The sequence below is a fragment of the Lissotriton vulgaris genome, chromosome 6 (assembly GCF_964263255.1).
Source record: "Lissotriton vulgaris chromosome 6, aLisVul1.2, whole genome shotgun sequence".
NCBI lineage: Eukaryota > Metazoa > Chordata > Amphibia > Caudata > Salamandridae > Lissotriton > Lissotriton vulgaris.
Genome location: NC_141694.1, coordinates 561,215,215 through 561,238,978, shown reverse-complemented (window position 1 = coordinate 561,238,978; position 23,764 = coordinate 561,215,215).

Sequence of the window (23,764 nt, the reverse complement as noted above, 5' to 3'; positions counted from 1 at the left end):
TATTTTAACAGCAGCACTGGGGAATGTGCAAATGGGGGCTGAAAAAAATGTTTCAGCATTGATTTGAAAAATGGATGCAGATGTTTGCAAAGGAAGTGGATGATGAATGTGTATGAGCTGATAATAATGACAAGTCCGTAAATTTACCTACTGCCCTGTAATAACAAGATTGTCAATAATGTCAATTCCAACAACCTCAGACTATGCTATCTTCCATGACCATGCTGTATACATTCACTTCATTTAAAGTACTCATTAAACATGCCAACCACTCCCTCATAAGAGAAAGTGGGGGTTCAGAGGGTAACAAAGGTTCAGACATGGAGCTGTAGCAAGATCAGGAGACATTTGAACTCACCTCCTAAATGACTCTGAGAGTAAGAGGTATTCTAGCACAAGTCTGGGGAGCTGATGAAAGTTCGATCCCAAACACGAGAAGGTAGAGTAGCTCATAGCTTAATAGAATCCCCGATATGTCCCAGAAATGAGCATGCAGCGTGTTAACCCCAGATTCCATTAATTGGATTGGCCCAGCCCTTCATCCTTCTCAGATCGATACAGAGAGTACTACTAGATGTAGTTAAAAGAGTGGGGTTATAGATAAAGAAGGCAGCTTAAAGTTCCGAAGCTAACAAGGACTACTTCAGGGAGAATTATTTTCGAGCTCATGGAGTCATAATTCGTCACATGAAATGCACTTATAAAGGTTTTAACTCGTTATTTATATATGTAAGGGAACATATGTGATATAAATATATTAAATAAAGTAAATATAAGAATATGTGTAGCATATGTTGCACCCTACAAATCCATTTTAAATTCAATAGCGTGGTACAGGCTATCAGAGAAGTGTCCTGCTTTTTCTTTCAACTAATTAAACAGAGTTCCCCCAAGGCTTCTTTTAACAAACGGTGTATGGGAGGACTGCAAGCTGGGACAATGGTTTAAGCCTAAGGGGCGCTCGCGCACCTCCCCCAGCACTTAAATAGCAGCTAACACTGCCTTTTTGTTTCTGAAATCCCCAGTGACAGATACTTATTTGGAAGACTAAGCATCCTTTATCAGATGTCCTGCATCAAACTTTCTCCTTGATTTAATTTTAAGTACCCTTAAGCCCATTGGAGTACTTATCAAACATTTCAGAGACATTAAAATATTTACTCTCTTCCCCCTTTGCATTTGGCAAATTGAATTATTTTTGTGGTGAATGCATCATGTATTCCTGCAATTCACTTCACAAGAAATCCTGTTTTTGCCCTTTGGTTTAACTTCTCGTTGCAAAGTGTTAAGTTCCAAGATACATCCTGGTTATGATGTATGCATTCTAGTAAGTTTACCTTAATGATTAGCATCAGCTGGCAACTCAGCCCCTTATTTGTATACACCAGGGATACTCAAAGTAGGGCCCGGGCCGCATGCGGCCCTCCCAACCTTTAATTGCGGCCCTCTGGTGAACACCAGCACAGAGCATAAAAATTCAGAAAGCTGCAAAACGGACAGGAATTTTTTTTACGCATTTTACACATTAGCCAAAGTAACCATAAGAAGAAAACAAAGTGCTCTAGAAAAATGTATCTTTAGGAACACCTTTAGTTTTAAAGTCACTTTTATTTTTCAACTCTCTGTAAAGAAGTGTATTTTATTAACATGCATGAGAGTTTTACCTTAGCAGATTAGATAGTCACTGCATTGATAGGCATTTATTAGCAGTGATAGTTTTGAAACATGGGGGCAGATTTATGAGGCCCTTGCGCCACGTTTACGCCGTTGTTGCGTCACGCAAGGCGGCGTAAACGTGGCGCATCCCTACGAACGATTTACAACGTGACGCATCTAGGCAGATGCGTCACGTTGTAAAGCCCTGCGCCGCTTGTGGGCGTTCCGGCGCAGGGTGGGCGTTCCGGGGCAGGTGCGCCTCGCAAAAGTGGCTGAGTGAAATCTATGAGATTTCACTCAGTCACTTTTAAGCCAATGCTGCGTCAAAAGCCTGCGCCTGCTTGAAGCAGGCGTAGGTCTTGACGCAGCATTGTTAAAATAAGGCACCCCCGAGCCTTGCTGGAGCTGCGTCGCGCTTGCGACGCAACTCCAGCAATGCGCCACATTTCCGGCACAGATGCGTCACGCATCTGTGACGTTTTTGCACCATGGTGCGCCGCATTATAAATGCGGCGCACCATGGCTGGCGGAGCTGTGGCGCACTGTGGCGCATGTTAACTGGCGCATCCCTGGGGATGCGCCAGTTAACATAAATCTGCCCCATGATCTTGGAAACTTTCATGCAGCCCTCATTCTGAAAAGATTGTTAATAGTGAACCAAAATGAAAGTACCTAGTGATTAGCCTTGGTTGTTATATAATTGGAACACCATTATAGTTTATTAAATAAAACATGAGAAGGTTTTGTACCTTACATATCCTATTCCTGAACTCTTATAAGTATTTTAAGGGGCTACCAGGTGTGTTAATGAAGACATTGGAGGCAAAGTGAAATTACAATTTGCCTAGAATCACACAATTTCATCAAGTTGGGAAGCCCTGACTGATACCAGGTTTTCCGGTTTCACATTTTGCAGTTCTACCACCTGATGAGTATCTCTTTCCCTCTCAGGTTTTACATCATTAGTTTATGCTTTGACTTTAATTTTGATGCACGAGAATAGAGCATAGCTGGCAGACAGAAGTCATGTGAAGGCCCGGGTTGTTGTTCACACCATGCATCTGCTTCTTGTCCCCCTATGCTCACCTTTCATCTCCCGACCCTCCCATTATTTTCTTCGGTGCAGTCCTCGGGCATGCCACAGACAGCACTTTGCGCCCCCCCTGGGAAATGTTTGTGAGTGCCCATGGTCTACACGAATCCAAAAACATCTGGTCCTTATCACATGCAGCATGAAAGCCAGAGCTGAACATATTCATAGGTAAAACCAGACACCCTATAGAGTAAAAAGGAGAATGAAAAGCAAACCAAGACAGCTACAATTTCCTCAAATTAAAATTAAAAATGGAAGTAAACTGAAAATAATGTAATGGTGTAATAGTCAAACATCATGTATAAAACAAAATAAAAATTCAAGATAAGGAACAAATTTCAGGCTCGAGTCCTGCATATAATTAAGCAGTGAGGCAAGCAAATCTCAAGCAACCTGTAAAAGAGGGACTCGAACACCGGCATGGCCCCGTCTGAAAGGCAGTGTGCTGTACCATATGCTAAACATACTTAACTCTAGAAAAGGGAATGATTTGTATATAGACTTCACATTGAAATAGTCAAATACATTACAATATACTTGTATGGATAACAAACAAAGTTATGAGCTTAATTGTCAAAACAGCAGTTTGGCATTAAAACACCACTAAGGATCTCTCCAATTAGGACATGGCACAGGGGCTAGAACTGCTGACTCAGGAGCTGGGGTTCCCCATTCCAGTCTCTCAAGTAAGTTCCTGCTTGTGCCCCGGGTGCATAAGGTCATGCACGCTTGTCTGGAGCATAGAAAGGAATGAAAGCTACGTCAGAGGATCTCTACAGCGGAAACAAGCAGTTCGTTGAGAACACCAGCGATGTTTCTGTAAACCACAACAATTAAAGCTCTCAGAAGAGGCAACCTATTCGCTAAACCAAGCGAAATGGTTAGTCAGTTTATGTAGAAACCCATGCAATTTGGAAACAGGAAGCAGCGTTTCGCTCCCATTATAACAAAACACTGGGGCAAACAACCCATAATCCTGTCAGGGTTACTCTTTGGAAGAAGTGCAAGGGGACGCTCTGCACCAGACAACTTAACAAACCAGCCCCATCCCCCTTGAAACGAAGCCCAAGTCAAACCTATATCTACCTAAAAAAAGCTCAACTTCCATTAAACATCAAAAAGTGCTAAAAAGCTAAAACACACACTTAAAGGAATGGGAGGCGCTGCCCGGGGACAGCACTAACACAATTGTGGCATTAAGAGAAGGTGGGCCGGAAGAATACTGTAGTAAAATGAAATTGCTACGGCACCAAAGCCTGAAAGAGGCAGAGAGTAACTGAGCAGAAACCAATAATAAAATAGTCCCCCCAAAGAAAAAATAACAAACCATAGTGTAATGAGACAGTACCCAGTCCCTGCTGCATGGGAGGAACTGAAAAGAAAAAGGAGGGACAAAGAGGTAGGACTGACCACTAGCAATCAAGGATTTTTAAAGTGAAACAAACAAATCAAAAGCTGGGGTATAGGTTTTAGCCAACTAGAGAAGTTATATACGTCTTGAATACTCAACCTAAAAATTATCTAGAGCCAGCAAAGAGGTGTGATCCAGTGGGATACAAACCTGCGGACATCTATCACTATATGCTCATCTGGGCCCATACACACACTCACTCATATAGTTCAATGAATACTGCTGGGGATCGAGTTTATATGGCTAAAATGTAAGTTCTTTTATTTATCTATCTTCTCCTATCTTTACTGATCTGAAACCCTTTCATAACTAATGGATCTATTTTAGTTAATTAGGATTTCTTATTATGACATAAGTTTCAATTACAGGATTGTCTATTCTATTTGAATAACCACAAACTTGGAAAGATTTTAAATGTTTATCTAAATTAATTATAAGAGCAAAAAAATGACAGTGTTAACTCCATCATTCAGAGGAAGTAAGATCGATTTATCAATTTGACTATGATTCCACAATAACGAGTACCTCAGGAAAGAGAGGATAGAAAGAGAAAGCACATCGACACAATACACAGATTATATTTACCTAGGATGGTGCGAAAATCAGACCCCTCTGGCCATGAGTTAATGGGCCACTTAGAAAGTTCAGGTGACAGGTACTTCAGGACAGGATAGATGACCTCTTTTGGATTAGGTGCCTGCGTCTCACCCCTCTTTGTTACTAACTTCCTCCTCGATTCTTCCGCAATCTTCTTCTAATTTCTATTACCTCCTCGATTTTTCCGCGATCTTCTTCTAATTTCTATTACCTCCTCGATTCTTCAGCGATCATCTTCTAATTACTAATTTCTTGAAATTCTAAGTCTGCTTCTTCAGGTATTCGATCAGCATTCGGACAGCATCTTGGTCTCTCAGGGCACTGGCTATGACAGCACTAAACTAATCTTAACTAACTACCTCAATTATATATTTCTAATGGCATGTACCACCACCAAATGTTTCAACTTTATGGAACTCCCTATTTCTGATTGCATGAGGCTGAGGGGATGATCATCACACCATACTAAGTTTTAATATTTTCTTACGTTCTATTGTTTAAGCTCCCGCCCATTAATTTGATCTCCCAAGATTTATTTCCCATCCATATTAGCAAATATATCGACAACTTTGTATACAATTTCCACAGTTTCCATTGAATCTTCAGGATTTTCAGCTGGTTCCCAGGACCTGTGAGGAGAATTCCCTTGGCCGGGTCCCAAGACTTGAACTCACCACTTTGGAGGTGTCTCTTTGCGTATGCCCCAAGACCCACATGGGTGGCAGACCTTAACGTCTCTTAGGAGGCCTAAATACGAGCTAATAGAGAGGTCAAAAGACAAAGTATTACAATCAAAAATAAATAAAATCACTGTATACCACCTATATCTCTACTCTAATCCCATTTACTTATAAAGACTTTTTATGCATTAGCACTTAATATATATCTTGTTTTAGTTTCAGCAAAGCAGATGCTTAGCATGTGAGTTCTCAAGTGGCCATATTAAATGCTAGTGCGCAGAAGAAGAGTTTTCCCTCCAACCGTTAAGACATCTTTCTGCTGACGCATGCGCAGTTGAAGTTCCTGCGTTAGCATCAATTTTAAAACACACTCAGGTTACTTGTTAGTAGAACACATAGGCAAGCTTCCCCTATTTTTAAAATCTATGGATTGTAGAGCAAAATTAGTATTACAAGCATAATTAATACTTTGTTACAAGATTATATGAGAGGATTGCTTCTAAGCCTGTCTCTTTTACACGAGTACCTGCTCCATCAATCCCCTCTCTGATAGTATTTATGCTGTCATAAACTACTTATACTTAATCAAGTACCAACTTTAGCACATCTCAAATCCCTTCCCTGTCTTTTCAATGTCTACTTTCTCTTTATCTTTCATGTTTCTCATCTTCTTATACAATTCTCCATTTATCTCTTCAAGTTTGATCTCTTCATATTTCCTTTCCTTTCTTTGTTTGTTTACTTCGTACTTTCTTCTCTTTCTGCAGCATTTGCACCATAACTTTATTACTAAGGCTATTGTTGAGCTTCAACTCCTTTACCTAAGTTAGCAAACCATGATCCTATTGAGGTTAGACTATTTGTTAGTTTCTTCCATACACTATCAACTGCCAGTGGTTTCAAGTCTTCTTCCAATTTCATAATATGTTTAATATACCCTCCAATTTCTACACTTTTACTTGGACTATATGTGCAACAATGTTGCGCTTTCATCATTTTACAGACTCCAACCTCAATATATCAAGGGCAAGTCGATTTAGCAAAACCGTTGATCTGATCGCAACCATTTCAGTATTGATCATGAGAAACCCTCCTGCAGTGTCCGTTGATAAACGATCAACCACTGTGACAAAGTCTTTGTGAATTCAGAATTACTCCCACTGAAGGTATCAATGCACTAAATATGTCACCTACTATTTCAGAAAAACTAGCTCTTCTATTGCGAATTAGTTCTTTATTGTTTTCATTGCTTCCAGTGATTCTTTTCACATGATAAACTTTAGGGCCTATTATTCCAAAATAGCAACACCCATACCATCTTGCGGGTAGCTTGAAATAAGCTTTATCACCACTTACATAATAAAATCCAGGAAATACTGGATCAGTTCCCCCTTTTAACCGCCAACCTCCAAGATTTAAGAAGTTGTGTTCACACTCACTGGAACAAATAAATACATTGTTATTATCAGTTTTTAATCTATGGAAACAGATTTTCCCTTTCTTTTCGAAATCTAGTGCCATTGCAGCATGAGTCTTGCCAGATGTATAAATTCCTACTTTCTAAAGGTGGAATATGGCTTTTCTGTTCATTTGCTTTCTTATAAAAATCCTGTCTCCTGTCTTCTACTAAAAACACAAATATTATCTCTTCTTCTTTTAGTATGCAAGTTCAATTATTCTTATGAGCTTCTGCTATATCTATTGTCTTTTGTGTTAGAAAAAAATCACCCATAAACAGTGCAGCTTGATTACTAAGCACTAGATTCATATTCTTTCGAATTGGAACCTCTGGAAATATCACATCTAAATTTGAAATAATAATATTGTATCTTTCCTGTTCCATAAAATAGACTTGTTAAAACACTACATGATATGCCATATGTTAGTGGTAAATGATGATTTTTAACACCTTCTGCTACTGAAGCTGTTAAATTCATACATACGTAGCAGTCACTAATTTCCATAGTGTCTACATACTGGAACCATAACTTGGTGAAAACATTTAGAGCTGTGTTATTATCTATTACAGTGTGATATATTTCTGTCTCATCTGATGCTTCTAATTCTTCTCTAGGGCCTCTTTCGTTAGCTAATTTTCCATTAGTGTCTGTATTATTTCTCTTTTCTTCATTCATCAAAAATGGTATCGCAATGGTTAAGAATAACCAAACTACATCACTAATACTAGGTACATATACATATTCTACAACATTTCTTTCAGCAATTCTGTTTTGGTCTATCAGTAACTCTTTCACCAGCCATTTTAAGAAGATTTCTCTTTTTTCTTTCACTTTAATTTCGTAATTTTTTTGTTTTTATTAGTTCAAGGGAGTCTCACTTCTACTTCGTCAATCTGTTCAAGAATTATTTCTTCATCACTCTCTTCATTTAAATCTACATTTTCAAGTTCTTCAAGAATCACATAGGTCCATTCTTGGCCTTTGAATTTATTGTTCAGTAATTTTAGTCTTTGACCTCTTCATCTGTTTCTCTCAACTGATGGTCCTGATCGACTAGTAATCTCATTTACTTGTTCAGGTTCTTCTTCTACCTTAGTCTTTTGACATATATAGGCCAATTATCACCTTTTCTAACCTTTTTGGTTTGCACTGCAATTTCACTTACCTCGTCACTTTCAATGGTTCTTTTATTTATATTATGTTGTGGCACAATCGGATTCCCTCTCTAACTCACCTAATTCAGGGCTTTCTATTGTAGCACCATTTGCCTGAATGTGTTCTGCTTCTCCTACCTGGTCCTGTTCAGGTTTTATTCTGGTTTCTTCTTCTTCTTACTGAACTTGTTCTTCTTTTCCTGACTGGTTCTATTCAGGTCTTAAGGCACTTGACTGATTTGCAGCCTGAACGTGTTCTTCTGAACCTATCTGTCCCTCCTCAGATCTGTGAATGATGTGGTTCACCTCTGTCTGAGTATATTTTTCTTTCCAAATCTGTTTCTGCTCAGGGTCTCCAACAGTCTCAACTTCTATTTCCTGAGCTTGTTCTTCTATATCTAGCTGGTCCTCTCTAGTTTCTTACTTTTCTAATTTTGTTCTGCTTCTTGTTTTTACGTTTACATCAGGTATGTCATCCACTAGTATCCAATCCTTCTGACTAGGGCTTGGCTGTTATTGATCAGCTACTTCAGAGTTATTATGTTGGACTCTTCAGCTGCACAACCTTCTGCACCCTCAACTGTAGTTATCAGTTGTTGATCTTCCTTATCAGGAGTTGGTACTCTCTTGGTATGACTAGCCTGTATCCAGTTAGGCAAACCTGCACATTTTACTGCTGTTGTGGTGACCAGTATGACTGGTTTAGGAGTACTCCATCTGGGTGCAAGACAAATCTTCGGGCGTGATTCTTCACCACCACCCAGTCTCCAGGATTTAGATCATGTGCTTGATCCAGCTGCCTGGCAACTGCGTCTTCTCCAACCTTGTGCGAGACAGAGCACACTAGGTCAGCCAATCTTTTACAATAATCTAATACCAGATCATCAGTTATACTCAACAGTCTGTGTCCTGGTATAATGGCTAATCTCATTGTTCTTCCTATGAGTATTTCATGTAGACTCAAACCTGTGTTTCTGTCAGGATTGTTTCTGAGTCCCATCAGAACAAGAGGCAATGCATCTTGCCAAAGCAGTGATGTAGATGTACACACCTTTGCCAATCTTGATTTTATTTTGCCATTCAATTGTTCTACCACTCCAAAAGCCTCTGGATGGTAAACAACAATTTGGCAACTGTTATGCTACAATTCCTTCTGGTAGGATAGGCCCCCACCCACCGCGAGAACAAACCTACTATGACAAGGATGTATTTTAACCCTCTACATGGTGGTAACTGGATGAAATCAACTTGCAGCCTTACAAATGGTCCCTATGCCTTTACAATCCTTCCCCAACTGACCACTGTCTTCCTTCCTGGATTATTTTGTTGGCAAATTAAACATCTCTGGCAAAGGCTCTCTGGAACTGCCCTAAACTTCGGATTATACCAATCTTGTCTAAACAGTCTGATCATGGCATCTCTACCTATGTGTGTATCTCATGGTACATTCTAGCCAATTGTGAGAGCAAGCAGTCTGGCATGACCGGTCTACCATCTGGATAAATCCTGACACCATCTTCTGCTCTCCTTTGACATCCTGTTTCCATCCAACCTCCTTTTTCACTTACTTCCGCCTCATCCTGTAAATGTCTTACTTCATCCCATTTTTCTTTTGGTGAGATTAGCATAAATTTGGCATTTGATTCCAGTTGTGTCAATGTTTTTATTTACTGCCAATTTGGTTGTGGCACAGTATTGGGCAACTTGGTCAGCATATCTGTAGCAGCAGTTGCATAGTCATTTCCTGACTGATGTGCAGCACACTTGACCACAGCCAATTCCTTTGGTAATTGTATTGCTTCTAAAAGCTCTTTCACAAAATGTCCATATTTAATAGGAGTTCCTGAAGAAGTCATGAAATCCTTCTGCATCCAAACTTGGCCAAAGTCATGCACAACCCCGTAACCATACTAGCTATCAGTGTAAATGGTTACTGTCCAATTTCACCCAATTCTACATGCTTTGAATAAAGCAATCAATTCACCTATTTGTGCAGACTTGACTCCTGGTAAATAGGATGCCTCGACTATTCCAGCCAATGTACAAACAGCATAAGCAGCACTTAATCCTCCTTCCTCATGTCTCAGGCATGAGCCATCTACAAATAGCTCATTTACACAGTCACTCAGAGTCTCTTCTTTTATGTCTGGGCAAGGTTTGGTACAGTATTCAGTAACATCTAAGCAGTCATGTTCAGTATCATCCCTTACTTCTTCTCTGTACACATCAGGTAATAATGTAGCTCGGTTTAGGAAGTTACACCTGATTACTGTCACATTTTCCGCTCCCAAAATAATCCTTTCATATTTGGTCAATCGACTAGGAGTGAGATACTGAGTTTGGGTTCTGGTTAAAAGAATTTCGACTGAATGAGGGACATAGACCTTTACTGGATGTCCCATTACAATGGACTCACTTTGTTCAAGACTTGTGCACGCAGCAGCCACTGCTTTTAAACAACCAGGTAACGTTGAAGCTACAGGGTCCGAAGTAGCAGAAAAATATGCCACTGCAGGTCTCATTGAACCATGTCTCTGTGTTAGTACTGACAAAGCACAATTGTCTCGTTCACAACAGAATAATGCAAATTCTTTTGCATAGTCTGTCATTCCAAGAGCAGGGGCTTCGCACAAACAATTTCATACTTTAACAAAGGCCTCCCTACTTTCATCATCCCATTCTATGGGATCCTTTGCTCGTTTTCTTTCCATTAATGGTTTGGCCAGTAAGGAAAATTCTACAATCACTTGCCTTCAATACCCTACTATTCCAAGAAACATTCTGATCTCTCTCTGGGTTTGTGGTAACTGCATTTGTTTAAATATTTTTATTCTTTCAGGTGTTACTCTCCCCACTCCTCTTTCTAAATGATGTCCCAAATATTTAACTCTGGTTTGCAAAATTGTAATTTCGCTGATGATACCTTGTGTCCTCCATCCGCCAAATGGTTCCATAAAGCAATAGAATCAAGGACACAATCATCTCAGGACGTTGATGCAACAAGCAAGTCATCTATGTATTCGACTAAAACTGAATTTCTGGGCATCACTAGTGTTTCTAAAACCTTTTTCAGAATCTGATTATAAATTTAAGGGCTTTCTGTGTACGCTTAAGGAACTCGATTCCACACATAGATACGATTTTCAAATTTCATCGAGAAGAGATCCTGGCTATCTTGGTGTAACGGGATGGAGAAAAATGCATGACACAAATCAATTACTGTAAACCATCCTGCATTCAATGGTATTTGATACAGAATTACTGCTGGGCTCGGCACTACAGGACAAACAGGCACTACAATTTTATTTATCATTCGCAGATCCTGTACTATCCGATATTTCCCGTTAGGTTTCTTAATGCCAATTATAGGTGAATTACAAGTACTGCTCATTATTACACAATAAGAGAACCGATAAATGAAACCCCAAGAAGAGTTACACCTAGTTGTTCAAAAGAAATACGATTAGAAACCTCCACGGGGACTAAGAGTGCCACAATCATATCCCTAGATGAATTAGAAGGTTGGGCACAGGGAATAGACAAATCAAATCCATAACCAAAGATTTTGGATATTTATAAATTAAAAGTGGAATTGGAAGAGATGATTGCTGGAAATGTAAGAGTGGACAGACTGAATACATACAGTGAGGACAAATTATTATTCATATGTAATAGCATAACTAGAAATGCAAAAACGTTTCATGAAAAATTGACAGAGCTTGCATCTGAGATGGGGATTGAAATAGGAAGATCAAAAGTGTTACAGAAACATTGCAGAGCAGGTTTAACTGACAACGATTTGGAAAATATGAATGTGTCAGGAAAGAAATTACAGATTAAGGAATTAATGACAATACTACAGAAATGGGGAGCATTAGACAGGTGGAGAACAAGATGGACCAAGGAAAAGGAGAAAGCACAGGCCAGCAGAACTGCATCGGAATATTTATTAAGAGAACAGAAAGATTATGCTGAATGAGAGAAGTACCTGGAGGAGGTAATGTGTATGTTCCGTGGACTCGACAAAATATTTTATCATTTACTAATGACTTCCCAAAGTTACAAGAGAAACCAGTTGAATGGTATAGACATGTTGAAAAATCTGTGAAAGTTTCTAAAGTTTTGTTGAAGGATTTGGATGGTCTGTTGACATAGTAGTACACGCAGATTTATGGATAGAATGTAAAATCACAGTTGATTGCCCTAATGATGAGTATCCAAGAGATGAGAAAACAGGAGCACCCTCAGAGGAGGTAATGAAGAAATATAACCAGGTCATCACTTACTTAAAAGGGAATATTTCCCCAAAAGAAACAGATTGGCTAAAAATAGACAGAACAACCCAGGAAATAAATGAGACTGTATATGAGCGCCTGTTGCAGGTATTCAAGCAGTATAGTGGTTTTGAGACTATTGGGGATAAAGCTATGGGAATTTTTCTGTATTGGTTTGTATCTGGACTAAGGCCTGAGATTTGTCAGATGATTCAGTATCACATGTTATGTTGGCAAGTAAAACCGATAGATGAGGTACTAAAATATGCAAAATACTGTGGAGATGAAATTGACAATAGACAAAAAAAGTTTGAAGAAAAAGTAATGTGGGCACAAGTAAAATTAGCAGAAGAGCACGAGAATAAATTAAATAATCAGACTAATGATCAAACAAAAGAATATGGACGAAATGAAAATAATAGAACTACACCAAGTGCCCCTACTTTAGAAACCCCATTAGTTCCTCAAATTTTGTAAGACTCCTTAAATGAAAGGATACTTCCGGAAAAAGAAAGAGAAGCAATAAATAAAAATAGAGAAGAACTAATACAGAAAATAACCCAATTGTTATTGAAGATCAGGCCAGTGAATGTGAATCAGTATTATCACTAAGTTATATTACTGATTCACATTCACTGGCCTGCTCTTCAATAAATATATTTTCCTTTCTAGGTTCTACGATAGGAGTGTTCAGGAATGGTGTTTTAGGACAACTTACTATATCCCCATACAATGGGACTACTGGACCTATACTCACTGCAATAGTTAATGCCTCAGGATGTGTACTTAATTGGGTTATTTTTTGTATTAATTCTTCTCTATTTTTATTTATTGCTTCTCTTTATTTTTCCTGTAGTATCCTTTCAATTAAGGAGTCATACAAAATTTGAGGAACTAATGGTGTTTCTAAAGTAGGGGCACTTGGTGTAGTTCTACTGGGTCCTTCTTGATATGGTGGAGGACTCTTTGTTACAAAATCTTCCATAAACTCATCTACTGATTCTCCACAACCTGTCATTCTTAAATGTTTAGTTTTTCCTGTACCTTTGCCTTCCGACTGTTCCTCTAGCATTAATACAGGATACAGTCCTTCTGTAACTATTGTCTGTCTCCATTGTTTCATTTGATTTTCACGTGTCTCATTCATTCCTTTAGGATAGAATCCTCTATAACCCCTAGTTCTTCTAGATCTATCTCGATAAAGGCCTCGATTTCCCATTCCTCCAAGGCTTCATACTGGGTCAATCTGGGTCTGGGCTCTAACTCATTCATTTTTGTCCTTAAATTCTGAAAAATTCTCCCATTAAACGTAACATTTTCTGGGAAAGCTAATATTCTGTCACCTTTTGTATAGTCAATCCAATTTTCTAACCATACACAGGTATGATAACCTCTCTCCATCATCATAAATGAGGCAGGAGTTTTTGGCTGTGGAATAAGAATTCCTTCTCTAGTTTTTATGGGTTTATCTTTCTTGAAATATATTTTTTTTTGTTGTAAGACTTTATTTACATTTGCCAATATTACGTTACATCGTTGCATGAAACAAAAAATTTGTCGCCTATCATTCATCATCACAACTACAATTTTACACAGCTATTCAGCTGACAACCTTCCGGTCCGGCAGCAGGTGTTGGCTCAGTACGTAAGGCATTCAGAGAAAATTTGTCGAGTATGTACCGTCTTACTTCTATATAAATTCAAACAAAACTTTAGACTCATTAATATCAGATAGTCACTTATAGCTAGAACAATGTATCTATAGTGTCACTAGCCGGTTCAAGGTTTTCAGGCTGCTATCCCAACCCCTCCGAACCCAGGCCATACATTATCCCTGGTGCTCGGTTCCCAATCCTACTCCTATCTCCTATCTCATCCCCTGAACTATCCACTTCTTCTTCAGGAAGAGGATCGCATAGGTCTCCTCTATATCTGTTCCATGACTGCCAGACCTTGTTCCACTTGTGAGGGTTAGCTCTCATTTTATACACTGCACGCTCGATCAACATGAGTCTGTCCATTGTCCTGCACCACAGCGCCAACGTAGGTGTTTCCGCCACTCCCCATCTCTGCGCAATGTCCCGCATAGCCACCATGGTCCCGATTGTAACCCATTGCTGCTTCCGATCCATCAAGTCAGTCCCTTCCCACACATTCAGCAGACACACACGCGGGTCCGGTGTCAGTGAGGTCTCAAGAGCCTGGGAGATGGTGCGCATTACTTGCCGCCAGTAACCCAAGATGGCCGGACATTCCCAAAGTGTGTGCAACAGTGTCCCCTCCTCTCCACATCCTCTAAGACAATACGGGTTTTATGCCCTGTGCATTTTATGTAAGGTGGTTCTGGTGTAGTATACCCTGTGTAATATCTTGAATTGTATCAGTCTGAACTGAGCCGAGACACCCGCCTCTCGCGGCGACGCCAATGCGGCGTTCCAGTCGGTCTCATCCATGGCTCCTAGCTCAGTTTCCCATTTCTCTTTTAATTTGATCAAAGGGTCCGGGAGATTATTCAGTACTTTACGATAAGTGAGTGAGGTGGCGCCTGTTTGCATAAAGTCCGTGAGCAGGCGGTCCTCCAACGGCAAAGAGTCCGGGACATTCGACCATGGCTCAATCACTCCCATTAATGCATGCCGTATTTGTATGTACCTGTATGTTTCAGTGGGGCCTAATGCGTATTGTTGTTGCAAATGCGAAAAAGGGATCACTCCAGTACTGGTCCACAAGTCTCCTACTGTCGTGATTCCAATGTTATCCCATTGGGTAAATCCCTTGCTGGATCGAAGACAGCCTAGCAGTTTGGTGTCCCACAACGGTGTAAGTTTAGTTATGACCCCTCTCCATTTAAGTCGCGTCTGTGCCCTGTGCCAGAGTAGCACGGTGTGTTTGGTTGGGCCGATCAGTTTTGCTGTGAGTCCTTGATTGTACAATGGGGCCAGCAAGCTGTGTGTACCTAATTGTGTTCTGTCCGCCAAATATGCTGGGTCATTATGCGGGGCGTGGATCCACTGGTTAATGACCTTGAGATGCGACGCCCAATAATACAGCTGCATATTTGGCAAAGCTATTCCCCCGTCGTGCCACCGACGGTTAAGTTTGGTATGCGCTATTCTAGGTGGGCGTTCTCCCCATAATAGATCTGTCATCAATGCTGTCACTTTCCGGAAGTAAGAAGGCGGTATCAGAATTGGGGCATTCTCCAATACATATAATAGGCGTGGTAACGTGATCATTTTAAATAACGCCGCTCGTCCCAACAGCGTAAGAGGTAGAGCCTTCCAGTGTCTCACGTCCGCTCTAAGGCGAGTGAGTGGCGGCAGTAAGTTCTGATCATAGAATACAGCCGCATCACGAGCGACGTGTATACCTAAATACTTAAATGAGGTGTCGGCTATCAGCAGTGGGCAGTTATCAGGGAGATTTGGTGCAGGACCTTTCAGTACATAAATGACCGATTTTGTCCAGTTGATTGTGTATCCGGAGTGTAGTCCATGTGCGTCACATAGTGCTAGCAGCTTCGGAATGCCTGTCTCAGGGTCGGATAGATAGACGAGCATGTCGTCAGCATACAGGGAAACTCTATCTTCCCAGGCGTCTCCCCATTGCAGTCCTTTTAATAATGGGGTAGTCCTAATGACGGTAGCCAGTGGCTCCAAGACCAGCGCAAATAGTAGGGGGGAGAGTGGGCACCCTTGTCGTGTCCCCCTAGCCAAAGGGATTTCTCGGGAGATGTGACCGTTGGTTGCTACATGCGCCACAGGATTCGTGTATAGCAGTGTGATCCAGGAAATGAATTTGGGGCCAAAGCCCATACGGGTTAGCATGCGAACAGGTACTGCCATTCCACCATGTCAAACGCCATTCTGGCATCCAATGATAGTATGGCCGCCGGTTCCGTCAAGAGGGGGGCTCCTGCCAGTGCTCCGTGTACACGGCTGAGGTTCAACGCCGTGCTCCTATGTGGCATGAAGCCTGACTGGTCCGGGTGAATTAGGTGGGTCAGGTGTGAAGTCAGTCTGTTTGCTAACAATTTCGCCAAAATTTTTGCTTCGGCGTTAAGAAGTGAAAGCGGGCGGTAGGACGCGCAATCTATGGGTGGTTTACCTGGTTTCGGGATGGCCACTATGGTCGCCATCCGCTGATCCAGGGGCAAAGTCCCCCCCTCCCGACACTCCGTGTACATGGCCAACAGAGGTGAGCTCAGGGTGTCTGCCATGGTCTGGAACCACTCAATCGGGATCCCGTTGGGGCCCAGCGCTTTGCCTGTGTGCAGCGCATTAATCGCCGTCTGTATCTCGTCCACCGCCAGATCTGCCTCCAGTTCATCCACCGCCTCCGGTGATAGAGTCGCGATCTGTGCATCCTGAAGCGCCGATATTGCCGCTTCTGCTGTGACTTCTGCCCTTGGGGTATAAACGTCTTGGAAGTGATCAGCTAAGATTTCTACAATCTCAGAGGGACGCGAATGTGATATTCCCTCCGAGTCCATCAGTTGTAATATGTGTCTGCAGCCCTCTCTTTTTTTATCTAGCCATGCCAATAGTTTATTGGCCTTGTCCCCTATATCATAGACCCTTTGCGCTGTCGACTCTATGTTTTCTACTGTCCGTCGCTTGAGAAGGTCGTCATGTAACTGTTGGCAAAGGTGGAGTGTGTGAAGTGTATCCTCTGATGGGTGTGCCATATGGTCTGCGTTTGCTTTTTCCAGTGTCAGTTCCAAATCTAACAGTTCCTGTTTTTGCGTACGTTTGTGCCCCGCTATTGTCGCAATCGCCTGCCCTCTTAGCACTGTTTTGTACACTTCCCATAGGGTCGTTGGGGACAACACCGAGTCAGTATTTTCCGCAAAGTAGTACCTGGTTACTTTTTTTAGGTCTTTACGGATGTGAGGCACCTTAAGATACCCTGGGTAAATTGGGTAAATTCTTTTACGGGCGATTGCAGAGCAGGATAGGCTCAGTGTCAGGGGGGAGTGATCCGAGATACCTCTGGGTCTTATCTTTGCATAATTTATCGTGAGACGGCCGTCCCCCAGTGTAAGGAAATAGTCAATACGGGACAGACAGTTGTGGGTAGCTGAGTAGTAAGAGTATTGCTGGTCTTCGGGGTGTAGGCGCCGCCATATATCTAACAGTCCCTGTGCCTCTATGAACTCGCTGAATCGGGACGGGCCAGGTGTCTGCGCCCGAACCGGGAACCTATCTCGTGTATTATGGGCCACTGCATTAAAGTCTCCTCCCACTACTAGATCCCCTTCTGGGAGCTCTAACAGAAATCTTCCTAGGTCTGGAAGTGCAGTCGCATGCAGTGCAGGTGGAATATATACCGATACTACATTGAGGGACCTTCCTTCCCATTGCCCACATACCGCTGCAAAGCGGCCTTGACTATCAGTTTTGGTAGTCTGTGGTATGAATCGGGATGTTCTCTTCATTAAAATGCCTGTTCCCCGGGACCCTGAAGTGAAGTCTGAGTGTGTTATCATGCGGTATCCCCGTCTATCCAGAGCCTTACTGGCTGTACTCACTAGATGTGTTTCCTGAAGGAGGATCAGATCATGATTCATTCTTCTAATACTCTGGAGCACCAACCCTCTCTTTACCTTGTCACCTAGTCCCCTGACATTCCATGATACTAATTGCAACAGTGGCACCGGCCCGTGTCAGGACTGCCTTCTACTATGTCAGACCGTACCATTTGTGCCATTGTGTGTTTGTAAAGATGGACCTGGGTCTCTTAGGGTGTGATGTCAGTGTTCCTGATCTATACCCATCCCCATGGACTCTTTCATGCGCCTGCGATGACGGGCCCGCTGTTACTGGCTATACATTGGCTTGCCCGACGCGTATTCTCCAGCTCACTGTGACCATTGTGGTTCTTCGTGCAGTTCTTAGAGTCAAACATTTCAAACAATTAAACATTGCTACCCCCCCCTATCCCCTGAAGTCCCCCCCTCCCTGCTCCCCTGCTACTCGGACTTTGAACTGCCCGCCACCCCAATTTAGCAGAGTGCCTGACCCCACCCAAATAGAAACACAGTGTTACTTGCTCGTTGGGGGTGAAGAGTACTCCGGAGTCAGCGACCCCTCTTACCCTCCATGGAGGTCCTTAGCCCAGTGTCCATGGCAGCCCACGCGGCAGTCCCATTATCAATAAATGTCTCGTATCTGCCGGAATGTTAATCCTCCACCTCCAGATCTCCACTAACATTATCTCTCATTGGCGAGCTTCTTTCTTCTGCCGGCCCTTCCGTCCGGATGTCTTCACGGTCTCCTGTACGCGGGTCCCTCTTATTCCGTCCTGCGCCGCGGGATTGAGAGGTTGGTCGCCAGCTGTCCAACCAGTCCCGGGCTATGTCCGGATTATCGAAAAACCATGTCCTGTTTTCCGCCACTACCCGCAGTTTAGCCGGGAATAACATCTAGTATTGGATCTCCCTCCTTCTTAGTTCCTTTTTGATTTCCAGAAATGTCTTTCGTTTTCGGGCCACCTCCGCCGTGCAGTCCGGGAAAAAGGCCAGTGTAGAGTTATGGATCTTCACGGGGGGGGGGATACACGCGCCGCTTGCAGGATGGCATCCCTATCCCGGAAATTGAACAGTCTCGCCAGGATAGGCCTTGGAGGCGCTCCTGGCTTTGGCTGGCCACCCGGTACTCTGTGCGCCCTTTCGACCGAGAAGAATGTTGACAGTCCCTTAGGTTGGAGTTGTGACTTAATGACTTCTTCCACAAAGAGATCAGTTGCCCTAGTACCTTCTGATTCAGAAACTCCAAGAATTCTTATATTGTTCCGTCTAGAGCGCCCTTCCTGGTCATCCAGCTTTTCCTTTAGCAGTTTATTCTCTGCCGCTACTTTCTCCATCGCCGTCTGAAGCTCCGATACATCCTCTACCAATGATTTCGTGACTAGTTCCAGTGAACCCACCTTTTCGTCCATTTTGTGGAGATCTGCTCTAATGAGAGTGATTTCAGTAGAGATGAAGCCCACCGTAGTCTGGACCTGCGATAGCGCTCGCATTACCTCATCCAGTGTCGCTTTTTTTGTCCCCACGCCGTCTACCGTTCTCGTTGAGTTTTGCCTTCCTTCCGTTGGAGGGGACGCAGTTTTGTCGCAGGTGTATCTTTCAATACGTGTTTGCGTCGCGCCGCCTTTGGAGCCCTTTCCCGCCATAATGTCTACCAACGTTCCGCTGGTTGCCAGGACAATTGGCCCTCAGGAGGGACTGAGCGAGGGAGCGGCCAAGGCCTCGGTCCAGCCGCTGTCTCAGCTCAACCCCTGTAGTGCTTCGAGTAGTTAGCCAGTTTAAGTTGGGTCAGGGTACACATCCGACTTATTCCGGACCTCAGTGGAGCCGTAGCCTCAGTGCTTATGTCCAGTACGGCGATCTATCTCCTCTGGTCACACACCTATCCCACTCCCCGCTTCGCAGGGTCGCAGCTGCTACGCTGATGGCAATTTTCGTTATTGTGTGGAGCTGGACTGCGCTCCCGAGTTGTTACAGGCGGTGCCCCGCCTCTGTTTGGCCAGTTGTACCCCCTTGCGTCTTTACTGCCCGATTGGAGTGCCAATATGGTGCGGCCCAGTGTGGCACCAGGGTTTCAGAGTCATGGGGCCAACCAACGACTGGTCCGGTCACTCGTTCAGGTCCCTCCGCACCCGTGTTGTGCGCCACTGCTCCCTCGGTCCGCGCTCGTTTTGCGGCCTCCAGGTGCCACCCAGTTCGGTTTTCAACCGGCTCCGGCGTGAAGGGGGGGAGGAGAACTCGCCGGGCCGCCCGCTGCCCCCGTGAATCACCCCCTCGCTCGGCTGTGTCCCAGCAGCAGCTCCTTACCTCCCCGCCGAATTCGGCTCGTAGACTGCACTTCGGCGGTGTTCACCTCCACTAATACACCGGCAGCGCTGTGATCTCCGGATCGTTCCTCCGCCTCATCCGGGGTCAGTACTGTATTCCGGCGGGTTGCTTTTGACGCCGCTCCTCAGTCCCCGGCCACTTCCGGTCCGCCCCTGCCGACCTGGTAGCACTTCCGGTCGGCACCTCCGATCACTGGACTCCCCGGATTCCGGCCCTCGTCTAGGCCGCGCCGACACTCGGCTGTATCTCTGCCGTCCGGCGTCCGATTTGCGCCTGGGTTCCTGTCGCCAGCGCCGCCCGGTCCTAGGCTTTCGGTCCCTCCGTCCGAGGTCACGTTTAGCCACGGATTATGTCACGGATTGTTGGAGAGGTCGCTTCTCTGCAGGAGCTGTTCTTCTAGGCTGCCGCCATGCTCGGCTGCTAGCCACGCCCCTCCCTTGAAATAATTTTTGATTCTTTGCATAAACAACATTTTTCTTTTCTCTCCGTACATTTTAGGATTAGATCCTCTTATATATTGCTCTCTTGCAAATCCTAAATATCTTTTATCTGGGCGATTTCCTATTAATGTCGGATCTTATTTCCACATATAAACTCCACTGTTTATTAATATTATCACAGCTTCTTTTTATTTAACCAACCAGCTTTTCTGTTTATATTCAGGTTTCTCCAATCCTGTTGCAGCTTTTATTCTTTTAACCAATCAAGCTCAAATTTACAGAATTCGCTCAACCAATACTAGCGCGGCTCTATTGTGACATCAGTATCAATCCTCACTACTGACCCCTTCTTTACAATTTTCTGAAAATCACAAACCCACTGATGCGACCAATCCCAGCGCGGCACTCTGTGACATCAGTGCAACCACTGACCCCTCTTTTACAATTCCCCTGTCTTGTCACCCACCCGCTGTTTCAACCAATCCCAGCGCAGCACTCTGTGATGTCAGCACAACTCCGGGGGCTGACCCTCCCTTCACAAGGTAATACGAAAGCTTATTCTCTTTTCACCAAAATTTCATTAATACCCACATAAAAACATTCGCTACTCTGTTTGTTTCTTCGCTATTAAATTCTTTTACTGCGAGTAAAACTCTTCCGTTTACCCTTCACACACGAGTAAATATCTTTCAGTTTACTCTTCACCCAAGCTCAGAAGATCCTGCACTCCTCTAGTGTTACCCTTTCTATGTGATAAAACACCAAAATTTCACCAACGAACACTTTGCCAACATTCACTCTCACTTATTCACAATACTAAATCAAACGAGTAACCTCACTACAGTGTGGCTCCCATTCACCACCCGCTATATACTTCCCTGAAATTTCCAGACAACATAAAACAATATACAAACTGGTTTGTTAGAACATAAATCGATAACTAATAATCACCAAACTAATTAATAAAATCGATCCCTTTGCTCCCAGCAAACTGATCCAGCTGGATACCAACCTGCAGACATCCATCACTATATGCTCATCTGGGCTCATACACACGCTCAACCATATAGGTCAGTGAACACAACTGGGGATCAAGTTTATAGGGCTAAAATGTAAGGTCTTTTATTTATCTATCTTCTCCGATCTTTACTGATCTGAAGCCCTTTCATAACTAATGGATCTTGATGATTATGATATAAGTCTCAATTACATGATTTTCTATTTGAATAACCTCAGACTCTGAAAGATTTTAAATGTTTATCTAAATTAATCATAAGAGCAAACAAATTACAGTGTTAACTCCATCATTCAGAGGAAGTAAGATCGATTTATCAATTTGACTATGATTCCACAATAACGAGTACATCAAGAAAGAGAGGATGGAAAGAGAAAGCACATCAACACACTACACAGATTATACTTACCTAGGCTGGTGCAAAAATCAGACCCCTCTTGCCAAGAGTTAACGGACCCCTTAGAAAGTTCAGGTGACAGGTACTTCAGGACAGGATAGATGACCTCTTTTGGATTCGACGCCTGTGTCTCACCCCTCTCTGTTACTAACTTCCTCCTTGATTTTTCCGAAATCTCCTTCTGATTTCTATAACCTTCTCGATTCTTCTGCAAACTTCTTCTAATTTCTATTACCTTCTCGATTCTTCAGCGATCTTCTTCTAATTACTAATTTCTTGAAATTCTAAGTCTGCTTCTTCAGGTATTCGATCAGCATTCGGGCAGCATCTCGGTCTCTCAGTGTACTGGCTATGACAACACAAAACTAATCTAACTAACGACCTCATTTATATATTTATAATGGCATGTTCCACCCCCAAATGTTTCAACTTTAGGAAACTCCTATTTCTGATTGGACGAGGCTGAGGGGATGATCATCACACATACTAAGTTTTAATATTTTCTTACGTTCTATTGTTTAAGTTCCCGCCATTTAATTTGTTCTCCCAAGCTTTATTTCCCACCCATATTAGAAAATATATTGACAACATTGTATATGATTTTCACAGTTCTCCATTGAATCTTCAGGCTGTTCAGCTGGTTCCTAGGACCTGTGAGGAGAATGTCCTTGGCCGGGTCACAAGACTTGAGCTCACCACTTCGGAGATGTCTCTTTGCGCATGCCCCAAGATCCACGTGGATGGCAGACCTTAACTCTCTTAGGAGGCCCAAATACGAACTAATAGAGAGGTCAAAAGGCTAAGTATTAGAATCAAAAATAAATTAAATCACTGTATACCACCTATCTCTACTCTAATCCCATTTACTTATAAAGACTTTTTATGCATTAGAACTTAATATACATCTTGTTTTAGTTTTAGCAAAAGCAGAGGCAGAGTTTTCCCTCCAAGCGTTAAGATGCCATGCAGCTGATGCATGCGCAGTTCAAGTTCCCTCGTTAGCAGCCATTTTAAAACACACTCGGGTTACTTGTTAGTAAAGCACATAGGCAATATTCCCCTATTTGTAAAATATATGGAATGTAGTGCAAAATTAGTATTGCAAACATTATTAATACTTTGTTACAAGATTATATGAGAGGATTGCTTCCGAGCAAGTCTCTTTTATGAGTACTTGCTCCATCAGGTGTTTCACAGAAGCTTAGTTTTGCTTTTTCAAGGTACATAGAAATGATAACATTACATGATTATATGCTTAAACCATTCTTGCTCATATGTTATTATTGCTGATCTGCTTGATGAATGCCACTATATTTCTCCCCACTAATCCTCTTATATTATATATCTGTTTAATAATAATAGCTGGATGGGACCTGACCAAGTGGGTAGTAGCAACACAGGATTGTGTTTTCCCACAAACCCACTATTCTATTGCGTGAATCCTTTTACATTTTGCAAAATATTACGCGTTACCTAGTGATCTTTCCCCTCCATCACATCATATTAGTGTTAGCTCACCAAGCCCTCACTACTGCCTTGGAGGGCGATGGAAATGTTGTAAAGCCACTGCTTACATATATCCTGTGCAAATATTCTTTATTTTTATAATGTGTCTATCCTCAGGGAAGGTTCCTGTTGGAATGCGAAAGCCCAGCTAAACCACTAGTAGAGAGGCCCAAAAATATTTCAGATTATGCAGTAGTGAAATTCCTCCAACTCACACTCCTCTATG